This window comes from Zeus faber (assembly GCF_960531495.2).
Source record: "Zeus faber genome assembly, chromosome: 1".
NCBI lineage: Eukaryota > Metazoa > Chordata > Actinopteri > Zeiformes > Zeidae > Zeus > Zeus faber.
The window spans coordinates 5,206,997-5,223,240 of NC_137193.1; positions in this window are offsets into that span (position 1 = coordinate 5,206,997).

A 16,244-nucleotide genomic window follows, 5' to 3' on the forward strand; every position below is an offset into this window, starting at 1 on the left:
CACCCCCATGCTTCACAGTAGGTATGGTGTTCTTTGGATGCAACTCAGCTTTCTTTCTCCTCCAAACACAACAAGTTGAAGTACCAAAAAGTTCTATTTTGGTTTCATCTGACCATATGACATTCTCCCAATCCTCTTCTGGATCATCCAAATGCTCTCTTGCAAACTTCAGACGGGCCTGGACATGTACTGGCTTAAGCCGGGGGACACGTCTGGCACTGCAGGATTTGAGTCCCTGGCGGCGTAGTGTGTTACTGATGGTAGCCTGTTACTTTGGTCCCAGCTCTCTGCAGGTCATTCACTAGGTCCCCCCGTGTGGTTCTGGGATGTTTTCTCACCGTTCTTGTGATCATCTTGACTACACGGGGTAAGATCTTGCGTGGAGCCCCAGATCCAGGGAGATTATCAGTGGTCTTGTATGTCTTCCATTTTCTAAAAATTGCTCCCACAGTTGATTTCTTCACAACAAGCTGCTTACCTATTGCAGATTCAGTCTTCCCAGCCTGGTGCAGGTCTACAATTTTGTTTCTGGTGTCCTTTGACAGCTCTTTGGTCTTGGCCATAGTGGAGTTTGGAGTGTGACTGTTTGAGGTTGTGGACAGGTGTCTTTTATACTGATAACGAGTTCAAACAGGTGCCATTAATACAGGTAACGAGTGGAGGACAGAGGAGCCTCTTAAAGAAAAAGTTACAGGTCTGTGAAAGCCAGAAATCTTGCTTGTTTGTAGGTGACCAAATACTTTTTTCCCCTAGGAATTTACCAATTAATTCATTAAAACAATGTGATTTCCTGGATTCCTTTCCCCCATTCGGTCTCTCATTGTCGAAGTGTACCTATGATGAAAATAACAGGCCTCTCTCATCTTTTTAAGTGGGAGAACTTGCACAATTGGTGGCTGACTAAATACTTTTTTGCCCCACTGTATGTGGCAACTGCAGTATATGACTCAGAATTGTTTGCTGTAAGTAGAGGTCGGATGTGGAGAGCATTGAGAGATGCATTTCCAACAAATGTACACCCGGACAACATCTTTGTTGAGTCATTGGATCAACATGAAAACCCAAGGGCTTATGTGTCAAGGGTTCATCAAGTGTGGAGAAATATCACAGGAAATGATCCAGATTTGAATCAAATGAAGAAATCAATTCTCCGTGCCAAAATACAGAAGGGGCTGCCTGTTCAAGTGAGGAGCAAATTGGCAGAAGTGGTTGGTCTTGGAAGCATGACCAAAGGTGTTTATACGGATCACATAGCACATCAGAGCATGACCAGAAAGAACAGGACCAGGAGACTCTCAGAAAACTCAACCAAATACAGTTGGTGGATAATAAGAAGGAAAAGAAACAAGCTGTGGTTATGCAGAGCCAGTCACAACCAAATCAATTACCATCACAACCACAGCAAGGACAGAGTCAGGTTCAACCACCTGTGGTCCCCACTGTCTCCCTTCCACAGCCAGCCTTTGATCAACCACAAATATGGAGAGGAAGAGGTCAAGGAAATTTAGGAAGAGGTAGAGGAGGAAATTTCCAACAGTCTCCAGGAGCATGTTATAACTGTGGACAACTAGGCCACTTTGCGCGTGACTGCTACAGGTTCAGAGGAGGCGTCAGAGGAGGCTTCAGAGGAGGTTTCAGAGGACAACCACAGCCACCCAAGGGACCAGCGAACCCTTACAGGGGTCCGGAACCTGGATACTAGGGGTGCCCGGAAGACTCGAAAGGGAGGTGTCAGCTAGTAGTATCAGGGCCGGAGAAAGATCCAAAAATAAAGGTGAAAATAAATGATAAACCATTGGAAGTAATGGCAGACTGTGGAGCAGCTTTCACCTGTGTTCGGCCTGAAGATGCTATACATCTCCCCATGTCTGACCGCTTGGTACGGACAATCGAGTTTGAGGGTGTGAGACAGCTAATTCCTCTCACAAAACCAATTGAGCTCCGCTATAAAATTCGGAAAATCACATTACCCATATTGGTGTCAGAACATATGCCCATTGCACTCTTGGGAAGAGATGCTATGTGCAAACTAAATTGTACAATACGGTGTACACCGGACGGCCGTCTGGTGGATATGCCATCTGATGTCTACCAAGAATTATTTATGGCACCAGAGACCGAGACTTCGGCAGTATATTGGATTGGAAATCTTAGTCCAGAACTAATAGAGCCAGCCAAGAGATGGGAAAAGTTCATTGTGGCAAATATACCTGACACTAAGCCCCCTGAATACCCACATCATTGCATGCTTAAATATTTTAAGAAAGCTGGCCAATTGGATCCAGAGGAGTGGTTGAGTATTCAACCAAAGCATGTTCAGCTGATCTCGTGCTGCATAATTGTGGGACCACAAGGAGCAGCTATGAAGATAAACACTGATGAGTATCTTGAGAAAGAGTACGACATTGAGAAAAGTGTGCCACATGTGACTTTAATTGTGGCTGAAGGATTTGAGCAGAAGCATATAGTGTAACGGGTGTGGTTAGGACCCAATTGCAGCACAAAGACAGGCAGGGATATTTGGTAATGTCTTTTATTTGTAGAGCGGACGGAAGACAGGCAGGGAGCAGGCAGGATACATCATCCGGGACAGGCAGGCTCGATAACGAGGAGTACAGACCGAAGACAGGTGGAAGGGCAGGCAGGATACGTGGTTGGAGCGAGGCAGAGTTGGTAGCAGGGAATCAGTCCGGAGAACGCTGGAGAGTCTGGTGCAAGCATCGAAGAAAATCTAGCAATGGGTGACTGGTGAGAGAGGCATATTTCATGGTTAGATTACAGATCTGGAACAGCTGTGTGCGCAGGTGAATAGAGTTGGATTAATGAGACAGGTAAGGAGAGGGAGGGGAAGGTAGATGAAGGTGGAGGTCATGACATATAGGAGAAATGATGGCAGAAGCTGAGGAAGCCATTTTTGCACCAATAAAGGAGAATCTTGCCATCTAGATGAGTGAAGAACAGAAGTTCATAAAAATCATGATTTCAGCTCAAGGACAAGGACAACCACAAGTGGTACAGATGACACATGAGTTGATGCTCAGCACTAAGTTGGGTTAGGGTTAGGGTTAGGGTTAGGGTTAGGGTTAGGGTTAGGGTTAGGGTTAGACAGCATGAGAGAAGATATGCTGCAACAAATTCCAGAATGTTTGTGGTCACAACATAGTACTGACATCGTGCTTGTGAAAACATCTCAACCGGTGAGAGTTGAACTGCGACCAGGATTCAAACCTCCTTGGAAGAACAAGTACCCACTAAAGGAGGAGGAAATCAAAGGGATTGAACCACAAATTGAAGGACTGTTAAAAGCAGGTGTAGTGGAAATATGTTCGGATCCTCAGAATAATACACCTATACTGCCTCTAAAGAAACCAGATGAATCCTATCGCTTGGTACATGACTTGAGGGCAGTAAATTAGGTGGTACAGGACTTTCCAGCTGATGTACCAGATCCACATACCTTGTTAGCCCAAATTCCTCCAGAGGCTACACACTTCACAGTGTTGGATTTGTGTGGAGCATTTTTTAGTGTTCCATTGAGTGAAGAAAGCCAAGGGTTGTTTGGATTCACATACAAAGGACAAACCTTCAAGTACAAGAGGCTTCCTCAAGGATTCAAACATAGCCCTCACATTTTCAATAAAGTGTTGCAGGATGACTTGGCTAAGATCGATCAGATCTTGAAAAGTACCGTCATTCAGTATGTGGATGACATTATCATCTGTTCACCAGACAACAGCTATTGTTACAGCTATTGGCAGACAAAGGACACAAGGCCTCTCAGAAGAAGCTACAGTATTGTCAAGAAAAAGTCATTTATATGGGTCAAACAATAACCCATGGACATAGCATCTCTGAGAGTCATTTGGAAGCCATTCGAATGGCACCAAAACCCAGAACAGTCAGAAAGATGATGACATTTCTTGGCATGCGGGATATTCTTCGGCCTGGGTAGAAGAGTATGCCTGCCTAAAAAGGCCTTTGAGAGCCATGATAAAATAAACTGGAACGCACAACTCTATTGTAACCTCACCTGGACACAGGAAGGTCATATGGCATTTGAGACAATCAAACAGAGGTTACAAGAAGCCCCAGCGCTAGCGCTGCCAGACTATTCCAAGAACTTTTTGCTGTATGTGGCTACGTCCACTGGGGGCCAATATGCATGCGCAGTGCTTTGTCAGCCCACCAGAACAGGGACAAGTCCTCAACCTGTTTCGTATTGTTCTCCTGCCTATTCAGAGGTAGAATTGGGCTACCAAGGTGCTACAGAGAAATGGTGGGAGTTTATCTAATGTATGATAAAGCAGTAACTATGGCTTACCCAGTGACAATTCTTACCCATCATAGTCTCAGAAATCTTTTGAACTTTGGTAAATGTACATTGACCATGTCTAGGCTAAAAGACTATCATAGGCTCAAGGAGCAGGAAGATGTCACCTTAGTAAGGTGCGTCACGGTAAATCCAGCAGAGAACTTGCCAACACCAGAAGATGGGGAACCACATGATTGTATTCAGGAAGTAGAGAGATATGCAAAGCTCAGATCGGACTTGCAAGCCTTACCACTGCATGTGTCAGATGTGGAGTATTGGACCGATGGGTCCTGTTATCGAATAGGAGACACATTGAGTACCGGTTACGCAGTGGTCAAAGCCCAAGGAACTGAATTTGTTGTTGAGAAAGCAGAAGTAATACCACAACCCACTTCTGCACAGCTTGCTGAACTTGTGGGCCTGACGGAAGCTTGTCTATTGGTCGAAGGCAAGCGAGTGACAATATATACAGATTCAGCATATGCACATAATGTGTGTCATTTATTTGGATCGGTGTGGAAAAATTGAGGATTTATGAAAACCGATGGTTCTCCGATACAGCATCATGCTCAGATAATGAAATTGCTGCATGCAATGATGAAACCATAGGAAATAGCTGTAGCTAAGTGTGCAGCACACAAAATAGACACGTCAAGAGTTACTCAAGATAACAAAGCAGCGGATGAGGCTGCAAAAGCAGTTACAGGAGCAAACAAAGAAGGCAAAGATCTTCTTGTCACCCATGAAGTGGACTTGGAAGATAAAATCATGCTCAGAGATGTGATCTCGATGCAAGAAGCGCCGTCAGCCATAGATAAACAATTATGGTTGGACCGAGGGGCCACACAAGAGTCTACTGGTCTGTGGAGAAAGCATGAAAGACTGATGTTAGCACCCCCCGACCTATTAGGTTTGATGATTCAGGAAGCACATGGGCTAGCCCATGTTGCAAGGGGGGAGATAAGAAGAAAAATTACAAAAGAGTATGGTTTTTGGGCACCGTACTTGCTTGAGCAAATTGATTATGTCATAGGCAGATGTACAATCTGTCTTAAAAACAATGTTCGGAGGGGTGTGTTGAGTCCACCCAGTCACATTCCAACTCCGACAGGTCCTATGCGTGAGTTGGTCGTGAATTTTGTTGACATGATAAGACCAGTAGGAGGGAAAAGATACATGTTATTCGTCATGGATAGATTTTTACGGTGGCCTGAGGCATGTCCAACCTAGCGTTAAGATGCCCAGTCAGTTGCCAAGTTCTTGTGTCGTGAGGTCATAAGCAGGTGGGGACTTCCAGATCGCATATTCAGATAATGGGAAAGAGTTCGTGGATAAAACAGTAAAATTGATTCTGCAAAAATTGGGAATTAAACAACGTCTAGGAGCTGTTTATCATCCGCAAAACCAAGGTGTTTGTGAAAAAATGAATGGTGTACTGAAAAATCGCATTGTTAAAATCTGTCAGCACCAGGACTGAATTGGGTAGAGGCGCTCCTGTTGGCATTAATGGTGTGTTGTTCAGTGGGCTCCGTGATTTGCGCATGACCCCCCATGAGCTGGCTACGGGTAGACGGATGCCAACACCTTGTTTGCGCACAAATGGAAAGGGTCCAAGTCTAGCCCTATTAGGAGATGAAATGCGAGTGTACGTTAACTATATGGCTACACTGCATAAGAAAATACAACAAAAAACAAGAGGAGGTGCTAGAGAGACTTGATGAGCAAAAGAGGAACACGGTGCAACCTGGAGACAAGGTATTCGTGAAGGTGTTTAGGAGGAAGTGGTTTAACGAACGCTGCGAAGGACCATTTGAAGTTGTTTGCAAGACAGGAACTGCGGCAGGTAAAAGGTTCTCCTACATGGTACCATTTATCACATTGTGTTAGGGCACCAAAGGAAGAGGCACCTCGATCACAGAGCAGAGATGCTGAAAGCTCTAGAGAGCCAACAGAAGCTGCAGACACAGCAGAGGTTCACGAGGACCTCTGCAGGGATTGACGATAATGTGGGTGTGCATGATGGGGTTGAGCACACTTTTGATGATTTCAGAGACGAATTGTCAGACCCTGAGCAAGAGAGACACTTTGGTGACATTGATTTACAACATGTCCCAAAAACAACAGAGTCTAACTCGAGAGACTATGAGTCGTCAAAGACTCCAGAGGGCTGTAATACCTCTCCAGGAGAATACACAGACCCTGTTGGGCCAAGGATTCCAAAGCCAACCCGAAAAAGGGTTAGACCAAAGCGATACGAGGACTAGGGTTGAAGTGACTTCGGGAAGGGCAGGTCAGTTGCCATGTTAATGTAGTAGATGGAACAATGGTGGAACTATTCCCCCTAAATGGAAAAATGTGCATGGTGAAGACATAGTGCTAACAGGACCTGATAATAGCAGTGGGCCTCGCAGTCTACAAAAGTTTATGTTGCAGAATGAGAGAAGACGGGTTAAAGTTCAAGATGACTGTTCCCTTGTCATAGAAAATGTCAGGCGGGAAGATCAAGGAGAATATACATGCATATATTTTGATCCAGAGTTTAAACATTTCCCATGGCAAAAATATTGGGAATCAGGATATAGAACTTGGAAACTAATGCTTGTAGTAAAAGGTCTGGACGCTAAGGAAATAAGTACGATTGCTCAAGAAGTTCAAATACAATCAGTCACACCAAGGGTGACTGTTGGACCGATGATATCTATTACCTTAGCTCGAAGAATAACTAGTAGCATTAACGTATCATCGCCAGTTACCACTCTGGCTACAACGTTGGCAGAGAAGGATGTTACCACAACAAGGATGACAACTTCTAAGTTTGTAACTCCTGGTAAACGTACAAGTGAGGTTGTGAGAATGAGATCCACCACCAATAAAATAATGATGACTTTTTCGGTGCCTACGAGGTCTGTAGATAAGGCACTGACACCTATCACTACATCACCATCATTTAAGAAACTGGTAAATATAACTCAGAAGACTATGGCGAAGGTAGAAAAAATAATTTGAACACTAGCAAGGAGAGCTCTGTAATTAGACAGCCAATTGCAGAGGCGATTGATAGAGATTCAGGTGAAATAGGTCAGACGACTATGTCAAATGTGGTCAATGATTTTGTTGAACCAGAATGGACGTCAAAAGACATGACTGAACCTCTCCATGCTTTACAGAAGCGAGAAACCCGGTGGAAAGCATATGGGTTTGATTCCTCGGTGCTGCAAGTAGCAGACCCGTGGGCAAATAGAAATCTGTGGTTCCAACAGATAACTCACTCCGTTAGGATTACTACTAATTTGAATTGTCCATGTGTGGTGAGAGTACCAGCTCCAGACACATGGCCTTCAATTCTAGACACGGTACCGGAACCTTTGACGCCTGAATGTCAAAGTAATGCGTTATCATGGCTGCTATTCAAACAACAAGCAGCGAATGAAATATGGATGGCTCTGTCGGTCAATCTATTTAGACCTGGAAGTAGGTGTTCCTGGTTGAAAGAACTATCATATTTAAATCTTCTCGACAAGTATGAAGATATTAGAACAGCAATACCTGATGCTATGGAAGTTACACCTGCGAAAGGTAGAGCTTGTTTTTGTTCAAATGATACTCATGGTGGAGATGGTATGTTTATGGGGACATCAGCATGTGAAAGTTACATGATGCAATTTGGACAAAGTACCCAAAGGACAGTTGATGACACATATACAGTGACCTTTCATGCACCGCAGCATCGACACAGTAAAGCTTTAAGAGTAAAGAATCAAACTTTACCGGGTAATGTGACTATAGGAACATTTAAAGATATTTGGTGGGTATGTGATGATAAAGGATACTTATTTCTGCCGTATGGGTGGATTGGATGTTGCTTTATGGCAAAGTTGAAACTTCCGTATGATGTTTTTGTTACCTGGAAGGGACAAGAGCCAGATGAAGGTAAGTCCACAAAGACTGCTGAGAGTAGGAAGAAAAGAGACTTGGCACAGTTTCACAATTTGGAGTCTAATCATTGGAGGATATCTTTAGGAGAAAAATGGGCTATAGGATTGTTTCCATGGTATGGAGTCACATTCTTAGCCGATCATATTGATAATATCACATCTACCCTACAAGGGTTTGCAAACGAGACCATAAGAGGTTTTGAATATTTGTCAAACGCCCAGAGGAGTCATCGATTGACGTTGCTAAAACACAACATGGCTCTTGATTGCCTTTGCGTGGCTTTAAATCTAACTGGAGACGCCTGTTATACGTTGATCCCTGATGTCGCCGATAACATGACTTATGTCATAGATGCGTTGAAACGCATAAGGGATGCGTTTGGGCCATCCAAAGGAGCAGGGTGGTCAGCCAGTGCTTGGTTGCAAGAGAAATAAGGACCACTAGGAGCTGTAGTGGCTCAGGTTCTGGGGGCTGCTCTGCTATCACTGTGTGTGATGTTTTGTTTTTGTGCAGTATTGTTGACCTTTGCTAAAGCCATGATATTGAGATGGGTTGGAGTTGCCCGGTAATGCCAGGAGAAAATGTTCAGATGCCGCTATTGGCTGGTAATGACGTCAGTGAAGATGAGGAGGAAATGGTAATGAAGGAGGAGCTAACATTAGTAGAGAAATATCCATTCTGAATATCTGATTCCGTCATAGACACAAGACTATTTTTAATCAAGAAAATGCTTGGACAAAGGGGGGAAAAGGAAAATGTTAATCATATATTGGAATAAGGTTCAAGTGTAATGCAAAAGCGAAATTATTATACTGTATTTGATGTGTGCGCAAGATACTGGCCGGTGAACTTTTCTTTCAGGACCAGTATGAGGTTGGCTGTGTCCGGAGATCCTAACAGCCTAATGGACTTGAACACTCAAACATGGACATTCAAAAATGGAGGATGAAAATGGACAACGGACCCTGAATGAGGACATCATGATCAGGAGTGCGGAGTGAAATATTATTAAAAGTTGATGGTGTTATGCAGGTTTTTATAATATTGGAGTTTGTTTATTACAATGTAACCTGTATTATTGATGAAAAGTCTGTACTCTACAGTAGATATTTTTTAGCAAGGCATATTACTTTGATTTAGTATTTTTTGAAGTTTTTTAGTTTTATTTTCTGTAAAAGGGTGAAATGGAGATATTGGGACCTCAGGTGTTTATTCTTTTGCGGTTTTGAGGGACATTGGTGCTAGGCAGGGAAAGGTCCACTGGAAGGTCCGATGGGTTGACCAGCCTGACTTTGGACAAATTTTTGATTTATTTCTGAGGTTCTAAATGTATGCATTAATATTTAACATCCTGTACACTTGTCTAAACCCTTCTTCTTTGCGGTTTATTGATTTGGAGTGCAATAGGTGGTTGCCTGGGGCAGAGGAACCGTGAGAGAATTTTCCTGTCTTGATTGTTTGTTGAAAGAACTAAGAAAGGAAGCCGCCAGATGGGTTTTTCGCTCTCACACTCCACAAATGTATTGTATTGCTACGACTAAGCAAGTTCAGAAGGGTGTATTATAATCAGTCTGTTTGTTAGTAGGTGATTTCTATTGGGCCAATTAACGTCGTAACTTCAATAACTCTTATCTTTGTCGAGACTTTGTGTAGTCTCGAAGGGGGGAAATATGAGGTGTCTGGGAATGAGTAGCATCCCAAGACAGTGCCCATTGTATAAAATAATAATTATTAACAGACGATGCCAGTGGTCTCAAGAGAGAGACAGAGCCCATTGTCAGGGGTCCTGGTGATGAGGATTCTGAAAACGTGAACGGTGACCTATGCAGGGGAATCAGATGGTCAACATTGTCTCTGGCTTAGCATAAAAACACCTGCCTGAGTGTCATTCGACAGAGAATCCTTCCGGCTCGGTTTTCTCCCAGACCGTCCATGGCAAGTCTGGTCTGATGCTGTTCTTTTGTAATAAATCTATCATTTTACTCAAGTCAGCGTCAGCGGTCTCTCCTTCTTCATCAACACATTAAATTCATCAAGAAACTACAATACAAATGCGACATTAGCCCTCCCCCCTCCTCCCCCCTCCCCTTCATCCTGTTGTAGGTCATTATGGGATGTAGCGAAGCCGCAACAGGAGGCTTCAGGACGTACACAGCAGCTGGACCAATGTTGTGGACAAGCAGGCGGAGTATTTTTAGAATCCTGTGTAGTTGCAATGCCTTGCAGGCTACAAATGTTCAGGTGTTAGAAGGAGGGCGAGTCCGGAGCGCTGTAAGGTGCTGCTGTGCTGGGAGACAACACATGTTTGTATACTTGCAAATAAACTTGCAGAGAGAAGGAGGCAGCTCCATGACACGGTGGAGCCAGACAACCGATGGAGACAAACTGAGCTTTTCGGTGTCACATCCAACACAGGTACTTGATATGCATCCCCCAAAAAGAATCAAGGACTTACCCCTGGGCCACACCAGAAGTGACATTGTCAGCAACACCAAAGCGTCACGTCATTTGACGATTCCTCAGTTACTTCCACGTCCGTCTTCGTTGCGTCTACAATGTGCTGTGTAAACAGCATTCTCCAGACTTTGAACTTGAAATTGTCAAGTTTCTCAACTTTCAATGTGTGAGAGAATCAAGTGAATCTTTGTGGGAAGAGATCCAGTCAATTAGGACACGTCAAACCACATCAGCCTACACACACAGGAGAGAAACCTTACCCCTGTCAACATTGTGGGAAATCACCTCAAAACACATCAGTGGTTTCACTGGAATGAGAGCATATGACTGAACATTGTGAGAAGAGCTTTTGTTCTAAAAGTCGTCTCAATAGACATCATCTTAGTCCCACATGAGAGAGACTGCACCACCACGCACAATGTTGGAGCCTGAACTACTGGTACCAGCTGAGAGCGGCCAAGTCTTTCCCGCTGCACTGACGCCTTCTCACGTCATGGAGCCATGAGAGAAACTTCCCAAAGAGGATGTGGAATGTTCAAATTGTGTTGGATTGCTGCAATATGTATCTTATATTTTATGTTTAATGTTTTTATTGAGAACAAGCATCGTATTTGTCAGACATTGTGACGCTTTTCGCTGCTTCCATTTCAAACAGCAGATAAAACAACATACAATACTGAAATGAAACGTCTGCCTGTCTTTGTAAATATAAACAAAGAAAACTAAGATGTGGATGGAAAACAAGAAAAAAAACAATTAAAATAGTAGAAGAAGAAAATAAAAACAATGTGCAACCTCAGACACATCTCCCTTCCCGCCCCTAAGCCTCCCTACGAGCGCTGCCAGGCTGCAGACGGGGAATTGAATATTAACATCGATCACAATCTCTCTTCAGAGGAAATAAAGTGATGCCAGATCTTTTAAAATCCCCCAATCCCATCCCCCAGAACATATCTTATTCTCTCCAGGTGTAATGTGCTGGTCAGTCCTGTAAGTCACTGTTTCACTGATGGTGCCTCTGCCTTCTTCCAGAACAGAACAATATGTTGTTTATCAATGATTATCCCATAAGAGATGAACGGTTGCTGAGCCAACCCAAACCTCAACAAGTCTTGAGATGTTCTTCATGTCATGAATTTTGATTCTGGTTCTATTTACACTTCAGGTATGTGTGAGAATAAATGAAACATTACACACACACACACACACACACACACACACACACACACACACACACACACACACACACACACACACACACACACACACACACACACACACACACACACACACACACCTTTTGTCACTCAACACATGTTTTGGATGAAGCTCTGTGTGAATCTAGGCTCCAGTTGAGCCGAGTCCTAAAAGCACTCGAGGGCTTTAGGAGCCTCGCGTCGTTCCTCTTTGGCGACGCTGATGCTTCTGCTTGGTGTGAGCTTCCACATTGATTAACATGGCAGTGTATCTGAAGCGTTGCCGCGGCGCTTTGGTGACGCTGACGTGTGGCTAGTGGGGAGGTGGAGGGGTTAGTGGAAGAATACTCGTCCACAACTGGAGAGGAAATAAACAGTGGTTCATCCACCTCAACAGCTGCAAACACACTCTCTCTCTCGGTGGGAGAGGGGGGAGGTATCACCGAGGTGACTTGCCTTGTTTCCACCTCAGCGGTTGTGGGTCGGCGAGACCGGCGCTTCCCCCCACACGCCGTCATTTGCAGCTCCTCCTGAGGGCTCCCTGGGGCGGTGCGGACCACGTGCACGCCATAGGGGCGGCGGGTGGAGGGGCTCTCTGTGCTGCTGTCACATCCCGTTTGAAGGGGCTATATGAGGACACCGGAGCACGGGCCCGGGCGGGGGCAGCCCAGGAGCCCCGGTAGTAGCGGTCGAGAAAGGGCATGGCAGGAACCATGGATTCCACTGCCTTCTCCTGACGCGCATATGCTCCACCTGCCATCACATCCACGTGTGTGACCGGTGGCAGTGGAGGCATGGGGATGTCAAGGCATCCCGGTAAGGAGACCATGACAACCGGAGAGAAGGGACCAGCGGTTCTCCGTAGGTGGTGCTGGCAGGCGTGATGGAGTCCCAGTCCTCCTTGGGGATCCTGCCGCCGGGAAAGATGCAAGACCCGGGTGGAGACAGTGGCTGGAGAAGATGCAGGACCTGGGTGGAGACAGTGGCTGGAGAAGATGGTACCATTGAACGATGAGGTCGTCTTTATCCTCCTCGTCAGAATGGAACGGAGCAGCTAGAAGTTAAGAGTTAGACTAGAAGTTATTGTCAGAATGCATTCATACATGATAGTTATTCAATGGTACATTTTAAAGTATTCCATTAGTTGTTTAGTACAATTGGTGCTTGTTACTTAAATGTTTATAGGAGCCCTATATGATTATGATATTGCATAAATGTATTAAATGTTTCAAATGTATTCATCAATAGAACTGTATGATAGTTTTTGTGTATATTTTATCATTTATATAAAATGTAATATTTATGCCCCACAAGCGGCGGACAAAAGCGGGGGCCTGGGCCCGCTGATCCTCGGCATCGCAGCCTAGTTCTAGGGACGTGGAATGTCACCTCTTTGGTGGGGAAGCAGCCGGAGCTGGTGCAGGAGGTGGAGCCGGACCAAATATATATAGCTGGGCTCACCTCTACGCACAGCACTGGCTCTGAAACTAAACTGCTTGAGAGGGGCTGGAGTCTCGCCTTTTCTGGAGTTGCCCAGGGTGAGTGGCACCGGGCGGGTGTGGGGATACTCACGAGCCTCCGGCTGAGTGCGGCTGTGTTGGAGTTCTCCCCAGTAAACGAGAGGGTCGCCTCTATGCAACTACAAGTTGCTAAGGGGAAAGCTCTGACTGTTGTGTGTTCTTATGCACCGAACACCAGTCCAGAATTTCGGCCATCTTGGAGTCTCTGGGTTGCGTCCTGGAAGGGGCTCCACCTAGGAACTCTACAGTTCTATTCAGAGACTTCAACACTCATGTGGGCAACGATTGGGAGGAACAGCCCGCCTGATCTGAATCCGAGTGGTGCTTTGTTATTGGACTTCTGTGCAAGTCATGGATTGGCCATAACGAACACCATGTTCGAGCATAGGGTGGCTCATAAGTGTACGTGGTACCAGACTACCTTAGGTCAAAGATCTATGATCGACTTTGTGGTCATGTCATCAGATCTGCAGCCGTATGTCTTGGACACTCGGGTGAAGAGAGGAGCAGAGCTGTCAACTGCTCACCACTTGGTGGTGAGTTGGATCATATGGCGTAGGAGGCTGCCAGACAGACCTGGTAAACCCAAACGTGTAGTGAGGGTGAACCGGGAATGCCTGGTGGATGCCCCTGTCCACGAGGTCTTCAAATCCAACCTCCGGAAGAATTTTTCGCGCATCCCGGGGGAGGTTGGGGACATGGAATCCGAGTGGGTCATGTTCAAAACCTCCATTGCAGAGGCGGCTGCTAGGAGCTGTGGTTGGAAGGTAGTTGGTGCCTGTAGTGGCGGTAAAACAGAACCTGTTGGTGGACACCAGTGGTGAAGGAAGCCGTCAAGCTGAAGAAGGAGGCAGCAGACAGGTACCGGCAGGCTAGAAGGGTTGTGGCTTCGGCGGTCACTGAAGCAAAAACCCGGGTGTGGGAGGAGTTCGGTGAGGCTATGGAGAAGGAAGTTCTGGCAAACTGTTCGGCGACTCAGAAAGAGAAAGCAGGGATTGGTGTTCAACCGGGGAGGAGAACTGCTGATCCGGACTGAGGATATTGTCGGGCGGTGGAAAGAGCACTTTGAGGAACTCCTGATCCCGATCAATACGTCCTCAGGGGAAAAGGCAGAGTCTGAAGACTCGGGGAGAGTCTCGTCCATATGCCTGGCAGAGATTGCTGAGGCAGTCAAAATGCTCCTCAGTGGGAAGGAGCCGGGGTTGGATGAGATTTTCCTGAGATGATGAAAGCTCCGGACATTGTTGGGCTGTCTTGGCTGTAACGCCTCTTCAGTGTCGCGTGGATGTCGGGTATAGTACCTGTGGAGTTCCCTTTTTTTTTTTTTTTTAAGGGGGACTGGAGGGTGTTCTCCAATTATAGGGGTAACACACTGCTCAGACTCCCCTGGAAAGTTTACTCCAGGGTGCTGGAAAGGAGGCTCTGGCCAATTGTCAAACCTCAGATTCAGGAGGAGCAATCCGGATTCCATCCTGGACGTGGAACAGAGGACCGGCTCTTTACCCGTGCAGGGTTGCTGCGGGGGTCGTGGGAGTTTGCCCATCCAGTCTACATGTGTTTTGTGGACCTGGAGAAGGCTTTCGACGCATTGCACTGCTGCCTCAGAGCAAGAAGGTCCTGGGATTGATTCCTGCCTGGGGCGCTGTTGGCACCGTGGTCAGGTGGGTTATCTCCCAAATAGGAGCCTTTCTGTGTGGAGTTTGCATGTTCTCCCCGTGCTCACATGGGGTTTACTCCACCTAACGTCAGTAAGGACCCCCACCAAAAAACATGCACACGTCATCGTCTGACCAGCGATGGACACTCATCACCAGGTCCCTGGGCGCGTCCACGAATGCTGCCCAATGCTCCTGGCTGTGCCCCCGGAGGAAGGACAAGCCAGGATGGGTTAAGATTCAAGATTCAAGATTCAAGATTTTTTATTTGTCACATACAGTGGGGCAAAAAAGTATTTAGTCAGCCACCAATTGTGCAAGTTCTCCCACTTAAAAAGATGAGAGAGGCCTGTAATTTTCATCATAGGTACACTTCGACTATGAGAGACCGAATGGGGGGAAAGAATCCAGGAAATCACATTGTAGGATTTTTAATGAATTCATTGGTAAATTCCTCGGTAAAATAAGTATTTGGTCACCTACAAACAAGCAAGATTTCTGGCTTCACAGACCTGTAACTTTTTCTTTAAGAGGCTCTTCAGTCCTCCACTCATTACCTGTATTAATGGCACCTGTTTGAACTCGTTATCAGTATAAAAGACACCTGTCCACAACCTCAAACAGTCACACTCACAAACTCCACTATGGCCAAGACCAAAGAGCTGTCAAAGGACACCAGAAACAAAATTGTAGACCTGCACCAGGCTGGGAAGACTGAATCTGCAATAGTTCAGCAGCTTGTTGTGAAGAAATCAACTGTGAGAGCAATTATTAGAAAATGGAAGACATACAAGACCACTGATAATCTCCGTCGATCTGGGGCTCCACGCAAGATCTCACCCCGTGGGGTCAAAATGATCACAAGAGCGGTGAGCAAACATCCCAGAACCACACGGGGGGACCTAGTGAATGACTTGCAGAGAGCTGGGACCAAAGTAACAAAGGCTACCATCAGTAACACACTACGCCGCCAGGGACTCAAATCCTGCAGTGCCAGACGTGCCCCCCTGCTTAAGCCAGTACATGTCCAGGCCCGTCTGAAGTTTGCAAGAGAGCATTTGGATGATCCAGAAGAGGATTGGGAGAATGTCATATGGTCAGATGAAACCAGAAATATAACTTTTTGGTAAAAACTCAACTTGTCGTGTTTGGAGGAGAAAGAAAGCTG